This window comes from Canis lupus, chromosome 19 (genome assembly GCF_048164855.1).
Source record: "Canis lupus baileyi chromosome 19, mCanLup2.hap1, whole genome shotgun sequence".
In the NCBI taxonomy this organism is placed as follows: Eukaryota; Metazoa; Chordata; class Mammalia; order Carnivora; family Canidae; genus Canis; species Canis lupus.
The window spans coordinates 57,505,836-57,512,548 of record NC_132856.1 but is presented as its reverse complement, the minus strand read 5'-3'; positions in this window follow the sequence as shown (position 1 = coordinate 57,512,548).

The following is a 6,713-nucleotide window of genomic DNA, read 5'->3' as shown; positions in this document are numbered from 1 at the left end:
GACCGGCCTCCCCTGCGGGTCAGGAACGCACAGGGCGCAGCCCGCACCCCCTGGAGCAGGTGCAGCACCCTGGAGCGGAGCAGGGGGCGTTTGGCAGAAGCACCAACACATCTCTGGGTTTTCCTCCCAGGGGAGCCGCAGGCTATTCCCCCAGGCCTGAACCTTGGCTGGGGGACTGGGCGGGGGGGGTGGGGGTGCGGCAAGAACCAGGCAGACCCTAGCTGTGTCCTTCCTTCCTTCCCTCCAACCTTCCTTTCCGGACTCATTCATCTGCTGGATCTGGCCTCACGCTGAGCCCCAAAGACTGAGGCCCCCAGTCGGCCCCCCTGTGGCTGGTGCTGGTGCTGGAGGCGTCAGACACTGAGTGGCAGCCCGAGTCTGGACGTTCCTCCAGGGCTGGGGAGCCACGGTGGGGTTTTGAGAGGACCTGGGGGGGAGGGGGGGTCCCATATAGAGTCTGGGAGGGGACGAGGGCGTCTGCTCCTAAACAGGCCTTTGGCTGCTGGGGTTGAGGCAGGGGTGAGGCTTGTGGGGAAGATCAGAGAAGGTCCTGCCTCAAGGAGGATGTGAGAAAGCAGGCCCTCGGGACAGGACGGAGACAGGCTCAGGGTCCAGAGATCCGGACGGGCTCAGACGTGCCCCGAGCGTCCAGCGCTCCCCCCCCCCCCCGCCCCTGCTGGAGATCGGATGTCCTCCTGGCCACGGTCCAGCTGCAGGTAGGGAGGGGGGTTTGCTTTGATCCTCTCCCAGACCAGCCCCCACCCCGTGACTAGGAGCGGGGGTGGGGGAGGATAGGGGTGGGGGGTGGGAAGGGGACCGGTGGAGGTTTCTAGAAGCCGCCTGGGACCTTGGCCAACTTCCATAAGATCCCAGGGTGGCTGTGGGTGGGGCCCACAGCCAAGATCAAACCCAGTCTCAGGGAAGCTCCCAAGCCTCAGTTTTCCTTTCTGTAAAGTGGGCACGACTGTAACACTGCGGGATAGGGTCACGGCGTTGGCGTTCAGCCTGGAGATCGGGGTTCGCCAGCCCGGGCACAACGACACATGGCTCCAGATCATCCTGTGGGGCTGCGGGGGGCTGTCCTGTGCATCCCGGCATCGCTGGCCCCCACCCAGTAGACGCCAGGGGCACCCCCCACCGCAGGTCGTCACAGCCAAAGATGTTTCTAGGCATCGTGCAGGGTGCCCTGAGTCACCCTGGGTGACAACCACCATACTAGAAAATTCTCCGTGGGCGGGGGGGTGGGGGGGTGTCTGCAGCTGCACGGACAAACAGGGACCAAACCAGCGAACACGTTCAGTCCACTGGGCTTGAAGGCTGAGCTCCAAGCCCAGTTCTAAGGCAGAACATGAATTAAGCTCCTTAACCCCTCGACGTCCTGACACAGTCACTGTCCCCCTCTGGGAGCGCTGGACCGAGGCGCAGGCAGCTTCGGTAAACAGCTCGAGTCACACACCAAGGGCTCAGGGCCACCTCCCTGACCTTCCGAAGGCCCCTGCCCCCCACCCCTTCTTTCTGGTGGCTGGGACCTCAGTCCTCCATCGCCCATCACAGCAGCCCCTCATGCTAAAGGTGTCCATCAAAAATCCCGAGGGTGGCCCAGGTGTCCCAGCAGCGCTAACTACACCCTGATTCATTTTTTTCTTTAAAAAAGTATTTTAATTATTCATGAGAGACACAGAGAGAGGGAGAGACACAGGCAGGGGAGGAGCAGGCTCCCTGCGGGGAGCCCGATGCAAGACTCGATCCCAAGACCCAGGGATCACGCCCTGGGCCCAAGGCAGATGCTCAACCACGGAGCCCCCCAGACGCCCCCGCACCCTGATCCTACCCCGTGTTGGCAAATAAGCATTAAACATTTCAGTGGGGGACACCGCAACCCAGGGCTGGTGTTTACAGCACGAGGACAGTCTGATCACAAACACAAAGAATGGCCTCTCATCTGTACAGAAACACGTGTGTGTGTGCATGTGTGTGTGTGCGAGACTTGTGTTTCCCGTTGTGTCCTCTCCCCTGCCACCTCCCTACCCCCCACCCCGGACTTCCATCTGGAAGTCCCAACCCCCAGGATCCGGAAATACACCCTTGTTTGGAAATAGGGCGATGGCAGATGTGGTGAGTTAAGATGACGTCACTCTGCAGGGTCCCGTGTGGACCCGGTCACAAAGGAAGGATGGACACCGACACACGGGGAGAAGCCAAGTGACCATGAAGGCAGGGAGGTCCAGGTGCCGCTTGGACAGGCCGTGGAGTCCCCTGGACGACCAGCGAGCAGACCCCGGGAAGCGGGGAGAGCCGGGGACAGTGTCCCTGGGGCCGCAGAGGGAGCCAGCTCTGCCCAAGCCCTGCAAGTGCACCTCCAGGCCCTGGCCCCCGGCCCAGTACCTTTCTGTTGTGTAAGGCCCGGGTTTGCGGTGCTTTGTTTCTGCGGCTCCAGCAGTGTGCGCACACGTGTGCACGCGTGTGGGTAGGAAATGTTCTATTAAGTGTAACAGGTTGGGACGCCCGGATGGCTCACCGGTTGGGCACCTGCCTTGGGCCCAGGGCCTGATCCCCCGGGATGGAGTCCCTCGTCGGGCTCCCTGCATGGAGCCTGCTCCTCCCTCTGTCTGTGTCTCTGCCTCTCTCTCTCTCTCTATCATGAATAAATAAATCTTAAAAAAAAAAAAAAAAGAAAAGAAAGAAACTAACACGAAATTTATGACTTTAGACAGCTGTGGTTCCTGCTTTTAAGGAGAGCTAAAAAAAAAAAAAAAGAAAAAAAAAAAAATAAGGAGAGCTAGGTGGGTTGTTTTTTTTTTTTTTAAGACTTTATTTATGGGGCAGCCCAGGTGGCTCAGGGGCAGCCCGGGTGGCTCAGAAGTTTAGCACCGCTTGCGGCCCAGGACCTGATCCTAGGGACCCGGGATCGAGTCCCACATCTCATTAATAAATAAAATTTAAAAAAAAAAAAGACTTTATTTATTTTAGAGAAAGAGAGCGCAAGTGGGGAGAGAGAGTATCCCAAGTGACTCGATGCTGACTGCAGAGCCCTTCATGGGGCTCAATCTCATGACCCTGAGATCATGACCTGAGATCATGGCCTGACCCTAAACCAAGAGTGGGTGGCTGACCCAGCTGAACCACCCAGGCGCTCCTACCGAGGCCTAAGTACTGAGAGACCTTTCTGTAGCTAAGAAAAAACAAGGGGCGCCTCGCTGCTTCAGTTATTGGACACACGACTCTTGATCTTGGGGTCATGAGTTCGAGCGTGAAGCCTACTGGAAAAAAAAGAAAAGGAAAAAATGATTTATAATTTCAGGGCAGAAAGGACCTGCTGTCAAATAAATCACGAAGGATGTAAAGTCAAATTATAGTAGGAACACTGCTGCTTGTGTGTCGCTTGTTTGGGGTTGTGGGTGTGTATGGGCTGCATGAATTGGACGGAATCCAATGCAGTTTGGACTGGAAACCCTTATTTTTTCTAGAGAATATCCATGCAGCAAGATCTTTTTCTTGATCCCCAGGAGCTGCAAATTGCTTTCAAAATCAACCTCAGGGGTGCCTGGGTGGCTCAGTCCGTTAGGCGTGGGACTCTTGGTTTCGGCTCAGGTCATGATCCCGGGCTGCCTGGACGGAGCCCCTCTTCTGGCGGCAGGCTCTGCGCGGAGTCCGCTGGAAATCATCTCCCTCTCCCTCTGCTCCCTCCCTGCTTGCTCTCTCTGTAAAATAAATAAATATTCTTAAAAAAAAAAAAAAAAGGAGGGGGGAATCCCTGGGTGACTCAGCGGTTTAGCCCCTGCCTTCCGCCCAGGGCATGATCCTGGAGTCCCAGGATCGAGTCCCGCGTGGGGGTCCCTGCATGGGGCCTGCTTCTCCCTCTGCTGTGCCTCTGCCTCTCTCTGTCTTTCATAAATAAATAAACAAACAAATAAACAAACAAATAAATAAATAAAATCTTTAAAAAAAGAAAACCGACCTCAAAAGATATCATTTCTTTCTGACCTGCAGGATGACCCTGAATTCCTTGGGTGGTACCTTGGGGGGCGGGGAGGACAGTTTCTAAGGCAACCCCTTGTCAATCAAGCCAAAGAGGCGGGGTTCCCCATCTTCTTGCCTGGACTTCTCACCTAGGTTTTTGTTTAACGCAGCGGAGGGAGGCGAGGGCGGGGTGTCCCAAGAAGCAGTAGAGCAGGGTCTGGAATCTGGATCCGTCAAAATTCCAGGGCACGCTCATCCCACTCAGCCCCGGGCTGCCTCTTAGGGAAGCAGGTTGTGCGGAGCTTTAATTCACATACCATACAATGCACCCATTTAAAGTGTGCCATTCTGAGGTTTTTAGTATATTTAGACTTAGCAACCATCACCGCGGTCTAATTTTAGAACATTTTGATCACTCAAAAAGGAACTCCAGGGATCCCTGGGTGGCGCAGCGGTTTGGCGCCTGCCTTTGGCCCAGGGCGCGATCCTGGAGACCTGGGATCGAATCCCACGTCGGGCTCCCGGTGCATGGAGCCTGCTTCTCCCTCTGCCTGTGTCTCTGCCTCTCTCTCTCTCTGTGAGACTATCATAAATAAATAAAAATTTATAAAAAAAAAAAAAAAAAAAAAAAAAAAAAAAGGAACTCCATGCCCATTAGCAGCTTCTCCCCCATTGCCTGTCCCCGCGAATTCCCCAGCCCCAGGCATCCACTAACTTTCCGTCTCTGCGGATTTATTTGCCTGTTCTGGACATTTTGTATGAATGGAGCCACACACTTGTGGTCTTTTGTGACTGGCGTCTTTCACTGAGCATCATGTTTTCAAAGTTCACCCCCGTTGTAGCATGAATCAGCAATTTATTCCTTTTTTTTTTTTTTTTTTTTTTTAAGTTTATCTTCGTGACCCCTACATCTAACGTGGGGCTTGAACTCATGACCCGGAGATCAAGAGTCACAGGCTCCTCTGACTGAGCCAGCCAGGCGCCCCTTATCCCCTTATTTGTTTCTTTTTATGGCCACTGATATTCTATTAGATTGAATGGACCACATTTTGTTTGTTAATCAACTGATGGGCTTTGGAGTTATTTCTACTTTTTGGCCATTCTGAATCATGCTGCTGTGAACATTTGTGGACAAGTTCCTGCGTAGACATGTGTTCTCCATTCTCTTGAATTCACCTCTAGGAAGGGGGTTTCTGGATCACCTGGTAACTTCATGTTTAATGTTTTGAGGAACTGCTAGGCTGTTTTCCAAAGCACTTGCCTCTGAGAAATTTACTGTATTTCACACATTTGCTTATTCAACAAATACGGATTGAGCAACTCCTAGGGGCACTGTTCTAGGTGCTGGAAGTGTTAAAAACCACTCCCCCATAAAAGAGCCTCTTGGGGCAAGTCACCAAAGTGGGGCTTAATGCCTAAGCCAATTACAGCTTCAGCCTCCCCCAGAAATGTTAGGTCTTACTGGGTCAGCCAGGAACTTTCCCTCCTCACCCCAAAGGAAAATGAGAGAATCTGCATAGTAAGACCTCCAGCTCTTGCCCTGCTAAGGGAAAGTCACCTTGCGAGTAGGAACAATTCTTTTCTCTTGCTAAGAACATCTTCTCCCCTTTTTCCTTCCTCTATAACTTCCCTTTAAAAATTTTATTTATTTATTTATTTATTTATTTATTTATTTATTCATTCATTCATTCATTCATTCATTCATGAAGATACAGAGAGAGAGAGAGAGAGAGAGAGAGGCCGGGACACAGGCAGAGGGGGAAACAGGCTCCATGCAGGGAGCCCAATGCGGGATTCGGATTCGATCCCAGGAACCCAGGGTCATGACCTGAACCAACAACTGAGCAGCCCAGCCGTCCCTAACCTTCCATTTTGTTCACCTCTTTGGAGCGCCCTTCTACTTGCTAGATGGGATACTGCTCCACCCATGAATCCCTCAACAAAACCACTTAGATTTTCAAATTTATTCTGTTAAAATTTTGTTCTTTGGGGGGCGCCTGGCCGGCTCAGTCATAGAGCATGTGACTGACTCTTGATTTCTGGGTGGGCCCACGTTGGGGGTAGAGCTTACTTAAATAAAACTGAAAACAAAACTGTTATGTAGCAGAGGAAACAAACACATGGGGAACAAATAAGGTGTATGGGGGAAACCTCATTGAGAAGCTGACATTTCAGCAAAGACCTGAAGGAGATCAAGCCATGAGCCAGGCGGATAATCTGGAGGAAAGGGCACACCAGGTGCAAAAGCCTGGAGGCGGGAGTGAGAGAAAGGGACCTATTTGTATGTGAGGGGCATCAGGAGGTGGAGAAGGCAGAGGAGGGCAGGGCGGTGATGTGGGAGAGTTGTTTGGGGACTAACGGGACATCGTGAGCATCCAGCGGCCGCAGCTGTCATCCTGGGAGTCGGGGAAGTCCCAGCCCAGGCCACAGGACCACGCTGCCGCCTGGGGCTCCCCCAGATCCCAGAGCAGAGCCTCCTGCCCCTCCATCTCCACGGGGTCCCAGCCCCGGGCCTCAGCTTCGGGCATCCCAGCCTCCTGGTCCTGCACATCGTGCAAGGTCCCCATTGCACGGGAGGGAAAGCGGAGCCTCCGGGGGAAGAGCAGCCCCCGCCCGCGCACTGCGGGGCTGGGCACAGCGGGACGCCGGGGGCCCTAACTTCAGGGACTAGCGGGTAACTTCCCCGCCGGGTTTGCGAGGTACGAAGACAGGTCCCACCTCGTCCTGGGGCGGGGGGTGGGGGAGACCGCCAC